General features: G+C 42.4%; 1 long non-coding RNA gene across 1 annotated transcript; it reads left to right on the plus strand.

Moving 5' to 3' along the window:
- The first annotated feature begins 1,697 nt into the window (after positions 1-1,697).
- LOC310706923 lies at positions 1,698-20,147 on the plus strand. The gene is made up of 4 exons (XR_014526249.1): positions 1,698-1,886; positions 12,136-12,254; positions 17,713-17,853; positions 19,810-20,147. It is a non-coding gene; the product is annotated as an uncharacterized lncRNA (long non-coding RNA).
- The last annotated feature ends 874 nt before the right edge of the window (positions 20,148-21,021 follow it).

Consider the following 21,021-nt stretch of genomic DNA (forward strand, 5'->3'; position numbering starts at 1 on the left):
TAGAGGCCTCAGTGGATATTTCTGAAAACCTGGAACCCTGAATACAAAATTCAAGATACTTTTATTACATTTATTATTTATTACTTTTATTACATTTACATGCGTGATCACCTTTTCAGCAATGTGACTGGATAACAGAATGCGTGGACAGCTTGTGAACCCCCAAAACTGATTTCCTTGGTCAAAACAGCCTGCCCCTAATTACTACGGCAACAGGTACCTTTAAGCAAAGTTCACACAAAATGTTGCCTTTCTGGTATCTGTTACATGAAGCCTCATCTGGGTTAGGAGAATTTGTTGCTCTCCTAGCTTTGATGCCAGCTCCCAGTCTTCTGCAGAAGGCCAGCAGGCTCTTGGCACCCTTTACTAACCTGATAAGGTGTAGGGAGAGGCCCATGGTGGGTCTTGTGCTAGCAGATGGCAGAAATGCAGCTTCTGTTGGGAGAAGAGAAGAATCGTTCAAATCAGAAAGCAACTTCAAACTAACGAGCTGTCAGGACCTCAAGGCCAAGGCAGCACTGAATTGCTTGCAAAATAAGCAGGCAGGAGAGAGAGGACTCTATTTCCAATACAGTGGTACCTCGGGTTAAGTACTTAATTCATTCCTGAGGTCTGTTCTTAACCTGAAACTGTTCTTAACCTGAAGCACCACTCTACCTAATGGGGCCTCCTGCTGCCGTCGCGCCGCTAGAACACAATTTCTGTTCTTATCCTGAAGCAAAGTTCTTAACCTGAAGCACTATTTCTGGGTTAGCGGAGTCTGTAACCTGAAGCGTATGTAACCTGAAGCGTATGTAACCCGAGGTACCACTGTATAGGATAATGGCACAGATGCATTTTGGTTGTGACTGTGATAGTGTGCTTATGCAAACTCCGCACTAAGCAGGCTGAGGTCAATTGTGTATCAGAAATGTGTTTTGTGACAGAAGGTGTGAGCATACGTGTGTTTGCTATGGCTTCTGACATATTCCCTGGGCCACGACACCCACCTGGGTTCCAGGTCATGACAACCACGCATCAATATTAGACCTTTCCATTGTTGTTTGTCGCTAGAGGTCCATGGGCTAGAGCTTGTATATATGTCTAACATGCTTCAGTATGTATACTGTGTTTACTTTTCTCTGATTCAGGCCCTAGAGGTGATCATTCTGGAGCCCTTACGCAATGCAGTTCATGGGCAGAAAGAGCCTCTAGTCCTTAATGTTTTGAAGCTGCAAGACATTTTAATAAATAGGCTCAGTTTGCACAAAAGGACTTGGAATCCAAATATTCTTAATTATATGAAATTAAAAAATGATAACTGCAGCAATAAAGGCAGAAGACGTATTTGTGAATAAGTGCCTTTTCTTTTTCCCTTATCAGTACAGAGAAACAAAAGAACAACTGAAGATGAAATTGTTGCCAAATGAACTATTATACTTCTTAATATGTTTTTCATTGCTTAAACAGATATGTATTGTCTTATAATAGGCCGGGACAAAACAAATACTCTGAAAATGAGATGTTGCAGCAATTGCCAACATTCTTCTTCTACTCTTTTAAAGGTAACTTTCATATGCCTTTGTTATAGACAGTAATTTTAAAGGCATGCTGCTAAACACTCATAATTATGCTTGGTTTTATATGAATTTAGACTAATATAAACACCTACATTTGAAAAGGTTTCTCTTTCCACAGAGATATTATTGTGCACCTACTGTTCATCTTCCAAAACAATTAACGAAGATGAAAGGGGAGACATTGCTTAAAAACAAATAGACTTTGAAGTGTCTTTTCATCTAGTCAAGGAACACCATGGATCCTGTGGTCTTTTGTCCTCTTGCTGTAGTTTCCAGCTTCCTGTGAATCTTTACAAAACATCATTCTGATCTGAATAAGGCCTGCAGGTATGTATTCCCCCCCCCAAAAAAAAGCCTGGCAAATAGCTGAAAATCTATCTTCTCCCTGGTTCTTCCTGTGCAGTTCTTGACAGATATGAAGGAAACAAATTGGTGTTTTTTTTAAAAAGCGGCTTCCTGTAGCTGATTCCCCCAACACATACTTGCACACAATGTCTTATATCACTCTGCCTTTTTCATACTCTCCAATCTTACCTGCTGTTTCCCCACTGTGTGTGCCTGTTGTAAAAGTGTACTGAATCAATACTTAAAACAGGAGCACATCCTCCGGCTGAACGTATTTGGCTGACATACGACCAGTTTTCTGTTTGCTTGCTTTCAGCTATGGCATCAGAGCTAACAACATCACTACTGTGTCCTGCATTTGCAAAGGACACAGCTTGGGGTTTGTGAGGCTTGTATATATAAAAAATTGAGTTCCCTGGGTAAGAAGACAATGGGCGGACTGAAAATGTTTCTAAAATGTTTGTATCACACAGAACCAGCTTGTTTGTGTACTTTCTGTACACAACTCCACTCCTAAATGCCACTGCTGTCTCAAGTAAGTGTAGGCTAAGGTTCCTAATGAAATGCTTTGAGAAAGGCATCATTTTCTGTGGTGTAAATACACATATTTCCCATTGTTGTTGGCATCTTGTCTGTTTCGGGAGAGAATGTAGGAGTGCACATTTGAAGGGAAAATCAAACAATTGGAAGGTTGCAGTGCCTGCTGTGGCTGTAGAGACCAAAACTGAATATGCTTTGTTGTTTTGTTGCAACTGGGCAATGGAGGATGGCGAGGAAATGGGGTCAGTGCACAGGAACCAGAGCAGCAGGACCTATCACCAGAGCCAGAGGGGCCCCTGTCTCCACAAACACAGTGGGCTCTGAGGTATAGGGAGCAGCAGGAGCGGTGCTGTAGGAGGCTGAGACAGGCAAGGGCTCATAGCCCAGCTCCCTGGCTGGCCAGGTGGGGCTTGCTACCTCTGGGAGGAGGTGTGTGATTCCTCAGCTGGAGTAGGCTCAGGAAAGGTAAGGGTCCCATGCCTCATCAAGATCAGATGCTGCAATCAGCATGCAAGATATAAAAGGGAAGCAGGGCTGAGGTTCTGTGTCTGGTCAACTTCTGCCCTTGTTGGGCCACAGCTTGGATGTTCCAGGAGCTCTTCTGGTCTGTGCTAATGTGTGTCAGATCCCTCCCCTGGTGGCAGCAAAGAAGCAGATACAAAAAGGAAGAGTTCTTATCAATTAGTTTAGTCAATAATCAGAGCGAGAGACAAAGGAATGTGATCTCTCTATAGAAATAGCATTGCTCCTAGTAAAGTCCCACCTCCCCTTCATCTCCCCTATTCCATGTCAATCCTGCATTGGCTAATCTGAGCCTTCTGCCACTGAGCTCTTTGTTCTACTATCCTCAATGCCTGTCTGGTCCTGGGTGAAGGGGGGTCAGGAATGCTTTCCAAGGACAATGAGTCTGTCCTCTGTCTCTCCCCTGGTGCTCTTTCTTCCTGCTGTCCCTCTTCCAATATTTTCCAGCTTCTGCCCTCTGCAGCCTCTGAACTATGCCCTTCTGCAAACCACTGTTCTAAATCTATACTGCCCTCCTGTTCTCAGGAAGGTTCAGGAGAAGGGAGGGCAGTCCCCACCATTCCTCCTCAGTCCAGCCCCTGACAGTGTGGACCTGACCTCCGGATGCCCTGACCCCTGAATCAGGCAGAGGCGGGAACCTGTTCTGACTGGACTTTGGACCAGTTGGCCTGCCAGACTAAGCATGAGAATCTGCTATGGAATTGTGTACACCTTGCCAGGTACCCTGTGGTTCAGGACATTGCCCACAACTCACTTCCATAAAGCAGTGTGCTTAGTTTGCAAGCCTGGTAGACTTTCATATTGGTATTGGACATTAGAATTGCATTGTGCCATGTCCTTTTTAGAGAGGCAAGCCATTGCCCTAGCTGCCTTGCCAATGCACTTGTCCAGCTCAGCATCAATGGGGACGCTGATGAATATGGTGGAACCTAGGTAGACAAATTTGGGCTTGGGTTAAGTCTGGTTGTTTATGAACAGTTCTGTTTGGCACCTTGTAACTACTCTCCTCTGGCCCTGCCTGTTAGGTGCTGCCTAGTTGCCCTACTAGATCCAGAGTCCACCAACCACCACTGAGAAATATTTGAGGGGTTAGTGGGATCAACTTGTAACCCAGTGTACAATGGCATAACAAACCGTAGCACTCGAGATGCTGACAGTATCCAACAAAGCATATTTATGTATCTCTATCACAATCTGTTCAGATAAAAATAGAGGTTCTGATTTGTAGTCATAGCAAGAAGCCGATCAGTGTATACTAAAATACAGTAGATTAAGAATTCCAAGAAATGCGGTTGGTACTGGCTCAGCAGTCAAATGCGTGAGTGAGAATAGAAAAAGATATTGCACAATGGCCACACATATGATTTTTTTTTTAACTGAATGTTAGAAACGAAGTAACTTATATTGAAACTTCATGTGGAATATTGGGTCGCATCTTCAGTCATTACTTATGTTTGCTTGATGGGTTTTTATTATTAAAATGCACAGATGATAACATCATGGCTCGTCACATGATGCACAAAGAGAAAGTTGGTCAAACTATAAAATATAGAAAAAGAAAGGTAGCTGTTTTAAAAGAAAACTGCAAAATTATCTCTGAAATATTTATTTGAGAAAAATAGTACAATACTAGCCTTCTCCACAGATCTGTAAAATAAATGGGAATGTCACTACACCCTTCACTGTTTTAATTATGCACTGTATATAGTACTTACAATGGTGTACACTTTCATTTCCAATTTAAGTGCTGTTAGTTTTGCATTATAGGCTAAGGTAGTTCACCAATTAAAGCAGTTCCATAGACTAATCACCTGTCTTTCCCCTTGTGCATGAATTACATTTTAAAAAACTAGCGAACCTTCAATGCAGATAAATAGTAGCTACAAATGGTTTTCACCACTTCTGCAGTTGACCTTTTCTGAAAAACCTGTGTCCAGCAAAAACAAAAACCCTACTTTAAGAATATGTGAGGAAACAACAAGCAATGGAAAACGTTTGGTACAGAGACAGCACACGGGCTTCTCCTTAACCAAACATTATGCTCTAGAGCTTGCTCAGGTGCCATCGCTTCCTGCCAGGGAACATGAGATTTGTAGTTTTCTCTGCTTCCCGAACAGAACTGGGAGAGCCAGAGAAAACTATGTGCATATTTCCCAGAAGGAAATGATGACTTGGGCCACAGGGGTCAGCAAACTTTTTCAGCAGGGGACCGGTCCACTGACCCTCAGACCTTGTGGGGGGCTGGACTATATTTTTTGGGGGGAAATGAACAAATTCCTATGTCCCCAAAATAACCCAAAGATGCATTTTAAATAAAAGGACACACTCTACTCATGTAAAAACACGCTGATTCCCTGACCATCCCTGGGCCGGATTTAGAAGGCGATTGGGCCGGATCCAGCCCCTGGGCCTTAGTTTGCCTACCCAGGACTTTGGGAACATGGCACTGGTATTTCCCTCTGCTCAATTCAATTTGTGAGGCAGATGGAACTACACCTCGTTCTTCTTTTCAGCACACTTAAGAACATCGTTTCCAACTTGGTTAGAAAGACATCTCAGCAGAGTCCACCTCATCATCAGTTGCCACCTTTTCCCTTCTTAAATATTAGAGGTTGCTTTGTTTTACTTTCTTGCCTGAGGAGGCTGTGGGAGATGTGTGTGCATCGTAAGAACATAAGACAAGCTTCCTGGATCGAGCCAATGGCATCCTGTTCTCACAGTGGTCAAACAGATCCCTGTGGGAAGCCTGCAAGCTGGATATGAGCACAACAGCCCTCTGCCTACCTGTCTTTCCCATCAGCTAAAAGTCAGAGGCATACAGAGGTTTTTACAAGACCTTGCATGTAAGGGGCTCCTCCAGCCGGCTCATATGAGACCAGCACAAATAGCTGGGCCTGGTGAGCACTTAATGTTCCCAACTCCATAGTTATAGCTATAATTTGTGGGTTGCCATCTGATTTTATTCTGATTTTAATATGATTTTAAGCTGTGTTTCAATCAATTGTTTGATCTTATGTTTTAATGTATTATATATTTGATGTTAGCCACCCTGAGCCTGGTCTTGGCTGGGGAGGGCGGGATATAAATAAAAATTATTATTATTATTATTATTGTTGTTGTTGTTATTTATTATTGCCACCTCTGACAGTGGAGATAGAACATAACCATAATGGCTAGTAGCCATTGTCAGCCGCTTAGCTTTTATTCTAGCTTTCCTCAGGAGTATTACAAAATGAACTCTTAAAGGAGGGAGGACTAGCTTAAAAAAACCCCAACCAAATGGCTTTGAAGCAAACCAAGGGGTATTTGGTAGGGGTGTGCATCAGCTCTGTGTATCTCCCAGGTTTCAAGGTAGATAGGGGTGCTTTGGAGGCAGTTTTTGGCATGCCTGAGTTGGATTGCACCATTAACAAAGAATCTCAAGTAGGATCAAGGCTGCTCCTTAGTCTTCTATAGAAAAGTGAAACCAAACTGACAAAGGGAATATGCAAAGAGGGACTGGAGAGGTGGATGAGCTTTTCAACTATTATTCTGAAATTTGGCAGGCTTCATCCCCTGCAAATTGCATCCAATTACCGTATAAACTATAACAGACTTTTTATTTTGTAGAAAAACAAGGCAAAGGTTTGAAGATGCCCTGTATAAATACCCCATGATGTATCTGCCTACAAACTGACAAGCTTAATTGATGCATGCAAATATTATCCACTTCAGCAAAAGGGGGTGGGGGTGGGAATACAGCAATTTTAGACTCTATTATAGTGAATGGGGGGTTCATTCTTAACAGATATAATTTAGTCCAAAATAATGAGTCAAACTGGAAAGACTCAGAGTGGCTCTGAAATGGGCTACTTCCCAAAGCTGGGTACAAATCATATCTTGCAACTATCATACACTCATCAGTAGATATAGCTAGAATATCATCTGTTGATCTTTACAGTTTATACAAGAGGTAGATAACTGTTGCTCTCCAGATTTTGTTGAACTTCAGCTCTCAACTTCCCTGGTCATTGCCCACGTTAGGTAAGGAAGATAGGAGTTGGAGTCTAACACATTTGGAGGGCACCAGCTTAGAGAAGACTGATATACCGTATTTTTCGCTCTATAAGATGCACTTTTCCCCTCCTAAAATGTAAGGGGAAATGTGTGTACGTCTTATGGAGCGAATGCAGGCTCCATGGCTTCAGCGAAAGCAACGCTCTGGAGGCTTTATGTTGCTTTTGCTGAAGCCAGGAAAGCAAGAGGGATCAGTGCGCACCAACCCCTCTTGCTCTCCTGGCTTCGCTTTGCTGGAGAGGCACTGCACAGCTTTCCCTCTCTGCACAGCGCCCCTTCAGCGAAGCGGGAGATGAAATGGAAGGGGCTCCGTTTCTCCTGCCACTTCGCTGAAGGGGCACTGCGCAGAGAGGGAGATATTTTTTTTTCTTGTTCTCCTCCTCTAAAACTAGGTGCATTTTATGGCCGGGTGCATCTTATAGAGTAAAAAATACGGTAGAACCTGCTTTATTTTCTCTTTGTCTTCCAAGTATTCCCCAACCCCTGATGTCACCACATATTTGACCAGGCATTGTTTATGGTTGTTCAAGATTACATCTGCTGCTATCAAAAGGCTAGAAACCTTTTTATTGATCCAAGTCTGCAAACGACAAGCAAGGAGCATTAAAATCCATCACAAACGTCAGTGTCATATAGCGGGTCATTTAACAAATGAAAATTATTAGGCTTTGCTGTCGTTATATTCTTTGCACAAGAGTGCTTTGAAGAATAACCACCTGATCTAGCTCCTTGAATCTGATGTGCCCTTTTTATGAATGGCTTTTTAGTTATCTGACCTGATTATTGTTTTCAGCATTTCGTGGTAAGGTGCTTTGAGTATCTCATGAACTGGAAAAGCAGGATATAAATATTTGAAATAAATGATGAATAAAAGCCCAATATCTCTATAGCCAGCTAGCTTATTCTGCAGCCAATGACAAACAGTAAGAAATGCTACCAGCTCCAGCTGTGCATGAAAGTATCAAGGAATCGATCTTGTTCTTCTTCACAAAGGTTAGGAATCTGTGGAATGAAGATGTGGAACTAGCAGAGGCCAGATGCAGAGTTATGGATCAATTTGTGGCATACTGGCTGGCACGTCAGCCTGCCATTTGTGGCCTAGCTAAAGAAGAATTAAATAGCTGGTCTAAAAGGAAAGCAGGGCAGAGGTAATAATCTGCTAAACAAATCTGTCTAAGGTGATATTCTGCTAGATAGGAGAGAGTTAATAAAATTAAGATGACAATCAGGTTATTAGTCACTAGATCCAGTGTTTGTGTAGGTGTGAGGAAAACCCTGAATTAATCAATGTGGCAACAGAAACAATCTATTATCTTTGCAAACTTAGCAGAATGTGTGCATGAAGGGATTGTAATTGGCTGCTAGTACCTGCATCCTAATGAGCGTGGGGCTGCAATCCTAAACACATTTATTTGGGAGCAGCTTCCATTGAACACAACAGTGCACATGACTGCACTGTTCAAGTCTTCTCATGCAAATGGTCCACTCAGGTGGGCTGTGCAAAGTCACAGGAAGTATTTGTGTAACCTTGTGCAGCTTGACTTCTGCAGTGAGAAAAAAGCAACTTGTGGCTTTATTTTCTAATCCCAAAAGACGTTCTATGATTGCATTCTAGTCATTTTCATTACATTGGTGTTTCTTTCTTTAATTACTATTACTATTTTATTTTATAAATACTTTTATTTTACTATTTTATTTTATAAAATAAACAGATTTTGTGCTTAAAATACACTTAAAACAGATCCTTATTATAATAGGTTTCAAGCATGTTCTAGCAAACAAAAATCTCCCAATGCTACTTTCTGCAGTTCATTTATTTCAAAGTATTTTTATCCTACATTTTCCATTTTTTTTTGGGGGGGATGCCCCAAAGTGACTGTCAGAATATAAATCAACCTTACAATAGTGCAATCAAGTTAACAGCATGATCCTGTATTACAGCTTGATCTTATGTATTTTAACTCAAAAGTAAGTCCTAATGGGTTCAATTGAGCTTATTTACTAGTAACTATGTCTAGAATTGCAAGGTGCTTTTCTTTTCTTTTAAAAAATGAACAAATAAATGAAACTTTTATGTAGCCAATAAAGGTGGCATAATACCCGATCAGGTCTGTGGGCTCCAGTTAACATATGGCTGGCAGCTGCATTTTGAATCAATTCAACTTACGAAGTACGTTCCTAGGCAGCTCTAAATACAACATGCTGTAGCAATCTAATTATCCTGGTTATCTTTTGCTGATTCGCCACAGAGTCAAAACCATCAAAACAAATCCATCATAACTTTGCTCATGTGAGCTTGCCATTTGCACGAGCAGGTTTTAATGCTTATTGGAATGTATGAAACAATTCTGAACAGTTTCCCACTGGATACTCTCCCTGCAAAAAAACCAACAACAAAACAAAGTGGGGGATGGGAGGAGCATTATTTGAAATATTAGAGTTCTGGTTAAGGCAAGTAACAAGAGCAGTAAGATTGCCATATCTCAGCCTATCAGTGACTTAGTGGTAGAAAGAATCTTCAGCACCCAGGAAGTGGGGGTTCCTCTGGCACTGGTCTCCCAGATCCTAGTTCAGCTACAACTTCTGATCATGCCTGATTGCTGGCCATGCTGGCTGGGGATGATGAAAGCAGTAGTTCAACAGCATCAGGAGGAAATCGTCTTGCTTAACCCTGATTGAAAGCATCCTCAAGATACCTGTTCATATTGCTCTATTGAAAACTTTGAAGGAAGAAAGTTCAGCCGTCTCCTTCCACTATTACAATAGTGCTATAGTTATGCAATTTTCCTAAATTGACCTTCACATATTTAAAACCCACTGTTACTTGCCTATCCCCAGGAGATATTTTGAACAATGGTTCTCTTCTCTCTTTTCAACACCCTTTAAATATTTATAAGGAGCACTACATTCTCTCTTGATGTTTTCCTCTCCAAATATTTCCATGCAGAATTTACATATATGAGATGCTTTCTGGATCTTTTATTATTCTTATGGCTCTCCTCCAAATACTTCCAGAAACTTATAGCTGCTATATAGTAATCCTGTAAATACTTCCCAGAACATTTTGAAACCCGGCTCTGAAATGCTGCTTACTGTGCTTCAGATGAAGTTTTTCCAGTTCTGAGTCTGGTGATACTATTAAGCCTCATTTACATGCATTTGCCAGCATCCCCTCATTCCTCCCTGCTTACTGTATCAGGGGCTTATCAGTACTACTGTGGCACATAACCACACAATCCGTCTTAATCATGGCGGCTTCAACATTAGGAACGCTCTCCACTAGGAACGCCATTTGCACTCTCATTTATTCCAGAGAAGCTGACACCATTCCTCCCAGAGCACTGTATACTCTGACGTTTTCCCTGCTTTCTTCCTACTTCTAAAAGTGCTTCCTTGCAGTTTCTTTGTGAAGCTTTCAGGTGTGGACTGATTAGAGCTGTTGACTTACCTGGTTTGCAGGTGTGCGTGTGTGCACACACATATGCACAGTTATTATTTTTGTCACCTCTGATGGGGAAGAATAAAAATTAAACAAAATGGAAGCCTACTTTGCAAAAGCCTGACATCACTGCATAAAATGACCAAGAGACTATCCAGTTAACAGCAACCACTAAGTAATTTTGTTCCTAATGATGAGGTCTGGGCAATGTGCAATCGACACGCAACAGGATAGTGCTATAGAATACGAAACCTTTTGTTGCTCTTTTTTATCTGTATGGACTGCGGGAGTGGCATGGAAACAACCACAGGGCAATGGCAGCCATGCCATTCCACATAGGATATAACCCAGGCCTGAAAATTTGGGATATTTTAGATAACACAGGTTAAGAAAGCTTTGATCACAACATCACATGCTTAAGTTAAATGTATCGCTGTATTTATAATGGAACACTATTATTTTCAAAAGGGGCTTGCTCGCTTTTAACAAGCTGTAGCATAGGAGCTGCATGTAAAACCTAATACTTTCCATTAAAAATGATCAGGATGCAAGTCTAGGAATGATCTGTGCCAGAAAGAAGTTGCCAGTCTGATGTGAGCTAAATGGCTCTGTGCTTTACTTAGCAGAAAATCTGCTAAGGAGGTGGTTATTCCTGGGCTGTTATTGCGTGTTCAGACCCGGAGACCTCCCCCCTAAATAAAGACACACTTGACTCAAATTTTAGTTTTGGTTTTTGACAGAATTTAGGCCACAACTTTACAGAAGGTGAGTGGTTGCATAGGTTCTGGTTCGACTAGCTCCCTACACCCTTGCAGGCAGCGCTGACACAAGGCACCAGCATAGGTCAGCCAAGGGAGAACACCCGGGTAGGCAAACAGCCAGGAACAGACTATGTCCACCACCCAGATGCCCCCCTGGACCCAGGCATGGGCACAACCCCCTCTCGGGGGTTGACCTAATCAAGTTGAGTCCCTGGATTCCTTTAACGGAATACCCTTCACATAGGGATGGCGAGACCATTCCCCCATCCCTGTCACCTGAACCAATGCCTATCCACAACCTTACAAGTTGTGACGATTTGCTACGTGGCAGGTGAAAACCCAAATGGCAACAGCCAATCAGCCAAGTGGGGAAAATTCCTGCCGTGCCCCTGTCCCAACGGCAGACGACACACGGTGGCATAGCAAGGTCAATCACAAAATGCCCTAAATATAGGGAGAGGTGGGCGGGTGTTCTAATGCACAAGCCAAAAGAGGAAGCTCTGGGTCCCATGCATGGGTATATAAAGGTCCCTCGATCCGTTTGGACTGCACCCCACTGGCCGGATTGAACCCAGCAACAAGGGACCTATCAATCGGGTGTTGTGGCTGTCCAGTCTTACCCACCTACAACACAGGAGGTCAGTCTCCAGGTCTCACTGCAACACGTGCCCTCTTTTAGGGAGGAGACGGTTTGCCGCTGTTGTTCTTCACCACACAGTTTCCCTTATTGTATGTCTAATTTAAGTTAGCAGACTTTGATACAAAAACAGTCTTCTACTTCTCTGAATATTGGGTTTAGGTAGAAATATTGCGAGGAGTTTTCCAGTGTTAATTGGCTTTGTTTGCTGTGGATAAGAGAACAGGAGAGACTTATGGTGTCTTTGTAAATATTTTATTTGTGCCCCTTGCACAGGTGAGCAAGCAGTCCAGGACCACTGAGCATACTGACTGAAGGAATACATTTAACAAGGCCACAACGTTTTATTGATCACAGCCTATCTGATGTTGGTTTGTCATAAGGCAAATATCCAGGTACCTGGTCCCTCATGATGTGTAGCACTCTAGTAAGTCCTGCCTGCAACCCAGAGCTGAGGCTTTTACACAACCCCCTGTAAACTGTTATTTGACTTCTGCCCAATGGCCCTCCACCTGCCATATGCCAAATTGAGGAAGGGGTCATTGAAAGCTAGTGTGGTGTAATGTTTAGAGCATTGGACTCTGACCTGGGAGACCAGAGTATGAGCTCAATGTGACCAGCCACTATCTCTCATCCTAACCTACCTCATAGGACTGTTGTGAGGGTAAAAATGAGGAGAACCATGTATGCCAACTTGAGCTCCTTGGCGGGGGAGGGGGAGGGAATGCAGTATAGTAATCTAATAAGAGAAAGGTGAAAACCTCACCAGCGAACATAAGCAGAAGTTAACACGACCCCTAAAAGTGAACCTGTGCCATAAGCTGATTCATTTTTCTCTGTTCTTCCTTCTAGCTGCTTCCACAAAAAGTTCCTTTTGTGTGGTTGAAACATTGGTCTTCTACAGTCAGCTGGAAATGAAATTAGAATGATATTTCCACAAGGCACTTCTTATAATGTTACATGTTGCTAAGCACTACCGATTTCAGTGAAAAAATATATTTCCATAATGTTTACTGGGTTTCTGTCTCTTATTGCTTTCTACTGAGCATGCCCACAATGTTAATATGAATTGCCCCTAAATCCATCAGTTCCTTGTAGTCTAGATTGGGCCAGTGGAGGAGGAAGATAATTTCCTATTCTATTATTTTCTGCTTAGTGCAAAATAGGTTTATTTGAATTAGAAATAAAATAAAAAGTAGACATTAAAGAGGAAACAGTAATTAAAGCACCCCCCAAAATAATATTTGGGGGAACAGGAACTAATTAATTAAGGGGCAATTCAGTAATGCTGTGTCCCCAAGGAACAGGAAGCAACGACAGGGGCAAAAGTCACAAAGAGAAAACTTAGGAAGACACAATAGCCCTGAAAGCCTCACTTATATGTTGTCATTCTGTAGTGGGCTGTCTGGCACTGCAATTGTGTTTCAAATTGGGGGAAATTGCAACAAATCACAAATGAAAACACACATAGACAACAGTGAAATGTAATGGGTTGGCAATGACCTCATCTGGATTCTTTGCAAAAACTGAGGGAATGAAGGATGTCACTTCCAGACTAAGTGGACAATATGGGAGAACTTCTCCCAGTCTTTTTCAGCTGTTTTTCTTGCATGATCTGCCAAGCACCAGTCTCAGACCCCACCCCACAGCCCTGCAGACAAATTGCCTGTTGAGGCCATGGCTATTAAAGAACATGAAGTTTATTTTGTATCAGATCTCTGCCTTCCACCCAGAATCACTTTAGGCAAAACCATAATGATGCACCCATTCACAGTAATCAGACAGCAAATTCACAACAATATAAATCAAAACAAATAGCCTGTTTTTTCCTTGCTTGATTCCCAAGTAACAACCCCTAGAGATAAACCTGTTTTGATTTTCATCATTCCTTTTTTACTTTATTTTTTTATTTTTTGCCACGTGTTACTTTATTTTCTTCTGTTACAGAGGAAAGCTTTGCATGGAATGGAATTTGCTCTCTGTGTGATAAATACTAATGCAGTAATCCCAAACAAAGAAACTGGGAAGTGGGGGGAAATTAAGCAGATATATTTCATGAGATACAAGTCTTAAAAAAAAATATTAGTCACACTATTTTGGTATTCTAAGCAGATATTAGTTATATGGCATAAAGTTTTTTTAGAAGAAAAACCAGACATTAATAATCTGTAATAATTTTTTTGTGCCATGCTTAATAAGTTCATCAAGGCTTCCTATAAATCAATTTGTCATTTACTTTTCTTTTTTAAAAAATAATTTTTATTAACCAACCAATCAAATCAAATCAAATCACATCACATAAATTCCGAATTACAAAGCCGAATTTTAAATTTTTGTTGGGGTGACCCATATTTCAAGTTCCGAAGGGGGATTCCAATCATCTTCTTGCTGCTGCGTTAATATCCACAAATCTGTCCAAATAATGTTCATAATTCTATCCAGTCTTATCTTGCTGTTTCCACATCTCATCTTGTTCCTATATTTTTCTTTTTTTTCTTTATGATCTCTTCTAATAATCTCCTTAAGCGGGTAAACACCAATTATAATCCTGTGTGAATTTTTCCATTTGTCCAATCATCATATCAAGATGGTTTCCATATATCATCACTTTCATACATAACAGCACTCTTTCCATCATTAATCTCGCAAATCTGTCGCACTTTAGTCCCTCTGAGTAGGCTCACCCACAATATGAAAACAGATCTGTTCCTCCTCCCAGACATAAGTTTTTCGAAAAACTTGCCAAAATGGCGACGATATTTTTTGCTGCGTCATTCCAAAGCTCTTATGCTTTCCACGATCTTCTTGAAACATGCTTTGGTTAGAAAATTATCTCCACACAGTCTTAAATCCACTGCTTAAGTCATTTAAATGGCATTTCTGACTTGTGACTTGTGGGGGGGGGGGATTCTTGGTTAATCACATAGAGAAAAGAAAGGAAAGTTTTCCCCCCTCCCCCATCCAGTCCCGTTGCCGAACATACCGAGCCTTAGTGTGTCTTCTCATGATTTATTCTTGTTTATCCCGTCTTGTTTATCAGAGATCTCTTCAGTTAGCAGTCTTTACTCCCCCTTCTTCCTTGAAATATGTGCATTAGCTTCCTCCTAATTGTTTCTTTTGAAGTTGCTGCAGCTAGAGGCACGAATCAGAGACAGCGTCCAGGAGCGCCGAGATCCGCACAAGGGCTTTCTGCCTAGTGCCCCCACCCCCACAAATTCGGGGGTGGTATAGGGCACAGCAGGCAAGGGCAGTCCCCCCACACACACTTGGGGGGCCCGGGAGGCTGTTTACTCCCATCACAGCCTCTTAATTATCTCGTGTGGGTTGGAGAGATGTTATTGTCAGCCATCTTCCGATGCGCCCCTAGTGCCCCCCCGTCATTTACTTTTAATATTTGTTGCATTTATTTCCCCCTGATGAAAATGTTCAGCCTTAGTGAAACCCATTGAAACAGCAGCTATGAACATTTTAATGATATGAGTGTATTGAAAACAGCAACCCTTTATGAAAGATGTATAATGTAGAGTAGGGAAAGCCAACATGGTGCTCTCTGGGTTTTGTGGGCTACAACTCCCATAGCACCAGCAAGCATGACCAACAGTCCAGATGTTTGTAGCATTACAGCAAGTGTCAGGAACCTTTGGCCCTCCATATGTTGCTGAACTACAACTCCCATCATCCTTGGCCATTGCCCTTGCTAGCTGGAGCTGAGGGGAGGTGTAGTTCAGCAACATATGGAGGGCCAAAGGTTCCCTGCACCTGAATTGCAAGTTCTGTCTTCCCTGATCATTGGTCGTGCTGCCTGGAAAATATGGGAGATGGAGCCTGATAGCATCTTGAAGGTACCATATTGGTCTACCCATCCTAGTGGACTTGTATATGGGGTTAATGATTTGAATACTTGCATGTTCAATGTATTCTGTGAGATACAAGTGTTGATGTAATGGTTACCTCACCTCAACAAGGATATCATAGAGTTGCAGAAAGCAATCAAAATCATCAAGGAAAGGTACCTCTGTTTGGGACTTTTTGCTCCAGAGAAAAGACAGGTAAGAGATGACATGAGAGAAATTAGCTCATATGGTAGAGCATGAGACTCTTAATCATGGGTTTCACATTGGGTGAAAGATTCCTACATTGCCGGGGGTTGGACGAGATGATCCTCGTGGCCCCTTCCAGCTCTATGATTCTATGATCTATGAAATTTAAAGATTATGCAGGGCATGGAGAAAGTGGATTGAGAAATGTCCCCACTCCCCTCATAACAACAGAACTCATGGGCATCCAATGAAGCTGAAGATCCAGGACAGATAAAAGAAAGCATTAAACACATAATTGAGCTATGGAACTGGTTGCGTGTTCAGAACCAGAGACCTCCCCCCCAAATAAATTCACACATGACTCAAATTTTAGTTTCGGTTTTTGGCAGAATTTAGGCCACAACTTTATTGATTACAGAAAGTGACTGGTTGCATAGGCTCTGGTTTGACTAGCTCTCTTGCAGGCAGCACTGACCCAGGGCACCAGCATAGGTCAGCCAAGGGTGAACACCTGGGAAGGTGAAAAGCTGGGAACAGACTCTGTTCAATACCCAGATGCCCCCCTGGACTCAGGCATGGGCACAACGCCCTCTCAGGGGTTGACCAAACCAATTAAGTCCCTGGATACCTAAACGGAATACCCTTCACATAGGGATGGCGAGACCATTCCCCCATCCCTATCACCTGAACCAGAGCCTATCCGCAACCTTACAAGTTGTGACGATTTGCTACGCGGCAGGCAAAACCCAAATGGCAACAGCCAATCAGCCAAATGGGGAAATTCCTACCGTGCCCCTGTCCCAACGACAGATGACACACAATGGCATAGCAAGGTCAATCACACAAATCCCTAAAATTAGGGAGAGGTGGGCGGGTGTTCCGAATGCACGTACTGAAAGGGGAAGCTCTGGGTCACATACATGGGTATAAATAGGTCCCTCGATCCGTTTGGACTGTGCCCCATTGGTCAGATTGAACCCAACATCGAAGGACCTACCAATTGGGTGTAGTGGCAAACCAATCCAACCCACCCACAACACAGGAAGTCAGTCTCCAGGTCTCACCGCAACACGTGCCCTCTTTTAGGGAGGAGATGATCTCCCACAGGAGGCAGTGATAGCCACCAATTTGGATGGCTTTAAAAGTGGATTAGAGAAAATCATGGAGCAGAAAACTAGCGATTGCTACTAGCCATGAAGGCTATGCTCTGTCTCCATGGTCAGAGGCAGTAATGCTTCTGAATGCCAGTTGCTGGAAACCACAAGAGAGAAGAAAGCTCTGCTGTTCAGGTCTGCTTGTTGGTTTCCCACAGGCATCTGGTTGGCAACTGTGAGAACAGGATTCTGGATGGGCCATTGATCTGATCCAGCACACACTTCTTGTATTCTTACTGGGTGATTTTTTTCTTTTCTTTTTTGTGCAGATACAATAGAGGTTTCCTACATATTGGCACAACATCTCATGTAACCTCACAGCACTGAGACTGCTTTGCCATTTTCAACAAATAAATGGCACAGTACCCCTTTGCCTCTAATGCTAAACATTTTTTTTTACTGGAGCAGCGGTTGAAAGATCAGACTGAAAGTATATCAGAACAAATCCCCCGCCCCTCAAAAAAGTGAGCTTGATGTTATTTCCTAGGAAGCTTAGTATTTTCTCATGTGAGGGGAAATGTCGTATTGAGCCAGTTTTCAAACCATGTTTTTATGTCAACTGAATCTCCAAGGAAATAACTTCCAGAATCAGCGGAAAGTGCAAAAGCATTTTCTCTTCGGCAGAGCTGGATACAAACCATTATTCTATTTCTTTGCAGGTGAAGAGGTTGCAACTGTGAGCCCAAACAGACACTCCTCAGTCTACTAGGGGAGAAAATCATGAATAGTTTCAATAAAGTGAACTTTCCCCCTGCCCACAGATAAATTGAAGTCAACTATGGAAGCAAACGGCTTGTCAGGTACAGAATTGGAAATCTGTGGATTACAGCCGATTCTTCTGGTCTGGTGCATTTATTAAGTGCAACTCAGAGCACATGTTATGGGGGGGAGGGAATGTGAACACTAAAGGCTATTTTTAGAGATGGTTTCCTGTTGCTGCTGCTGCAATATGTGGTATCATGAAGTCTTAATCATTATCCCTTGCAGCCTCCCAGTGTGAAGCTGAATAGCAATAATGGAAAGTTGACAATGGGGATGCACAGAGAATCAAGTTTCTGAGATTAAAACAAGTGCTGTATGTAACTTCGAACATACGCCTTGGGAAGGATTTACTGAAACAGCATTAATAATATTTGAGGGTTGCAAAGCCCAAATATTGTTCTATGTATGTATTAATTTCCTGTGGGTTATGGCTAATGCTGCAGTTCCACTGGCACATGGGAGTTTCATGCAAGCAACAGAACTTCTGCTTCCTCTCCTATTCCCTTCAGCCTATTGCACACAGCCAAAATAAGTTCTGGAGGCTTGGTGCACCCTCCAGACCAGATATGGGGGCACAGAGAGGAAGGAGAGGAGACAGAAGCCCCATTGCACCAGAGGAACCCTGCTGGCATAGCATAGGATTCAAAACAATATTTCTATGCCACCCTTACAGGCAATTTCTGCCCCTCCCATGGAATGGAGCCTTACATTGGCGCCACTGAAATTTGCAAGACTGAAGTCTTTGTCTGATTCAGGGAACCTCCATTAGTACAGAAGGGCGTAGAGCTAGTCCACTCATCCCTACACCAACTTATGTTTATGTAATTCTTGATGCGATCACCTGAAGAGGACTTGTGCACCCTACTCTAACCAAGGGACAGAAATTGGAGAGAAGGTTGCATGACTGCTAAATAATATCTCTTCTCACACTTTGAGAACTGTCTGCCCAGGAAAAATCAGGGGGTGGGGGGAATCTCTTGTCTTGATTTGGGCCAGTGACACCAACAAATCCAGATGAATAGGGGTGCATTTCCTCAAATATTGGTTTCAGCTTTGGTTAATTGTGTTAATGCCTAGTCCATCATTCTTCCAATAGAAAAGCATAACAGAAAGTTGAAATAGTTCCAGCAGGACCACGGAAGCTAGCTAGCAGAGATCTGTTAATCTGTATAACAGATATGATATCTTTTGTTAACTTTTGTTTTCCCTTCCATGGGTAAATCACCCTTGGTCATGCTCAGCGTATTCTGACAGGTTCCGACAAATGAAATATTCCACCTGCAAGACTCCCTCACAGTGCAAGTGGAAAGTTTTGTGAACTTTTGAGTCAGAGAGATGACTTGAAATAACATCCCCCTCAACAGCCAATTTCTTTAAAATGAACAGAACTAAACGATTTCATTTAATTGCAAGCTGGTAAACATCCCTCAACCCCAGTCAAAAGAAAGTATAATAAAACAGCAGGTGAAAGAATGAGCTGGCATGACTATTAGCAGTGATTCCTAAACAGGCTTCCTGATGGTCTCCTTCTTGATTTATCTTAAGCTCTTTGGGGAAATTTGAAGGCCAGCCATAAAACTTAGGTTTTCAATGGAAACAGAAAAGGGAGAATACTGTATCCAATGTTCTCTATCCACCAGAACAAGACTCTTGCGCAATAAAAGAATTCAGTGTAACAGTTGCACTAGCAGAAACAAGTTGCACAACAGATTGTAGAATCTATTGTGCAACAGAATTACCAGCAACCTGCTTGTGTATTCTCTTGTGCAACAACCTTGTGCTAGAGCAAAATATTTCACCAATGGAACAAGTCTACTGCTAAGTGACTTTAACTTAGTGCTACATTGTATGCAATATATGCAGTTGGTCTAAACTCCAAGGGTTGGCAGAAGACACATATCTTTCTTTAGCCCTGTCCCAATAATGAATGATAAGTGGTATTCAACTAAGTTCTGTTGCAGCATTTAATTCCTTTTGCTCCACCTCGATCACAGATGATCTGATGGGGTACTTCTGGAGGTTCCTCGAGCCTCTGAGGTTTAGTTGGCTATTACTATGGACCGAGCCTGTGGAACTCCAGACCAGCAGAAGTTCAGCAGGAAACACCCCTTCCTTCCTTCTTTCAGACATCTTTGGAAAACTATAGTTTAGAAGGGCCTTTGCAATATGAATTTTCTGTTTTTAACTAATCAGTATTTATTAGTGGTCTATGGGTGCTTTAAATTATGATTTTGTGAATGCTTTTTGGTGGTTTTATTCTTATATGTTGTATACCATCTTGATATATATTTCTATGAAAGTGCAGATTATAAATATGTTAATTAACAAACAAACAGATATCTGGATAGATTGTTGTCAAGCCTACTCTGCTGAAGCAATGTTTAGACTTGTTTTCTGTATATTAAAAGCAGATTAAAAATAATTGCTTCCATACTCAGTCCTTCAGTGTGCATCTAGCTCTTTATCATCCAAGCTTTTCTTCACCTTTTGTTTGATTTTAGTCATTAAGAGAGCAATCCTAACTATAAGAAGCTGCTGTATTTCAAATTCTGTTCAGGAGCCTCTGGGAGGGGCTGTTGCCAGCTAGGGCAGCAGGTGAGTGTGGGTCTGATTTTGAGGATTTGGCTCTAGGTTACATGACTGAGTTTGGAAAGACTGAGTCTTTCCTTGCTCCACTGTGCCTCAGAACATCCTACTTTGTGACTTAATGTCAGCATCAATTACATCAGCTAAAGTTCCACTAGCAGAGGCCCAGCAGAGTCCTGGATGAGCTGGGGCAAGGGACTTATGCCAGTGCATCTCTAGCTAAGATGAGATGAGGGACTTAAAAAGGTAAAGGGACCCCTGACCATTAGGTCCAGTCGTGGCCGACTCTGGGGTTGCAGTGTTCATCTTGCTTTATTGGCCGAGGGAGCCGGTGTACAGTTTCCGGGTCATGTGGCCAGCATGACTAAGCCACTTCTGGTGAACCAGAGCAGCGCACGGAAATTCCGTTTACCTTCCCGCTGGAGCGGCACCTATTTATCTACTTGCACTTTGATGTGCTTTCGAACTGCCAGGTTGGCAGGAGCAGGGTCCGAGCAACGGGAGCTCACCCCGTCGCGGGGATTCGAACCGCCGACCTTCTGATCGGCAAGTCCTAGGCTCTGTGGTTTAACCCACTTATGCTAGTGTAAAAAAAAAAAAGTAAAGGTAAAGGACCCCTG

This window comes from Podarcis liolepis, assembly GCF_965112155.1.
Source record: "Podarcis liolepis genome assembly, chromosome: 5".
Taxonomy (NCBI): Eukaryota; Metazoa; Chordata; class Lepidosauria; order Squamata; family Lacertidae; genus Podarcis; species Podarcis liolepis.